This window comes from Limulus polyphemus, unplaced genomic scaffold (assembly GCF_000517525.1).
Source record: "Limulus polyphemus unplaced genomic scaffold, Limulus_polyphemus-2.1.2 Scaffold16362, whole genome shotgun sequence".
Taxonomy (NCBI): domain Eukaryota; kingdom Metazoa; phylum Arthropoda; class Merostomata; order Xiphosura; family Limulidae; genus Limulus; species Limulus polyphemus.
In genome coordinates, this window is record NW_013681972.1 from 2,615 (window position 1) to 3,129 (window position 515).

At 38.1% G+C, this 515-nt stretch overlaps 1 long non-coding RNA gene across 1 annotated transcript; it reads right to left on the reverse strand.

Annotated features, from left to right (window-relative positions):
• Nucleotides 1–232: 232 nt before the first annotated feature.
• On the reverse strand, nucleotides 233–441 carry LOC111084309. Its single transcript, XR_002609489.1, has 2 exons — nucleotides 362–441; nucleotides 233–325 (listed from the first exon to the last, which is right to left on the reverse strand). It is a non-coding gene; the product is annotated as an uncharacterized LOC111084309 (long non-coding RNA).
• Between the last annotated feature and the right edge of the window lie 74 nt (nucleotides 442–515).

The window sequence follows — 515 nt, forward strand, 5'->3', positions numbered from 1 at the left end:
CTATATGGTTCACCTTGTTCTGTAATTCAGTTCTCCTGTAATCCTGTATGCACTATATGATTCACCTTGTTCTGTAATTCAGTTCTCCTGTAATCCTGCATGCACTATATGGTTCACCTTGTTCTGTAATTCAGTTCTCCTGTAATCCTGCATGCACTATATGGTTCACCTTGTTCTGTAATTCAGTTCTCCTGTAATCCTGCATGCACTATATGGTTCACCTTGTTCTGTAATTCAGTTCTCCTGTAATCCTGCATGCACTATATGGTTCACCTTGTTCTGTAATTCAGTTCTCCTGTAATCCTGTATGCACTATATGGTTCACCTTGTTCTGTAATCCTGTATGCACTATATGGTTCACCTTGTTCTGTAATTCAGTTCTCCTGTAATCCTGTATGCACTATATGGTTCATCTTGTTCTGTAATTCAGTTCTTCTGTAATCCTGTATGCACTATATGATTCACCTTGTTCTGTAATTCAGTTCTCCTGTAATCTTGTATGCACTATATGATTC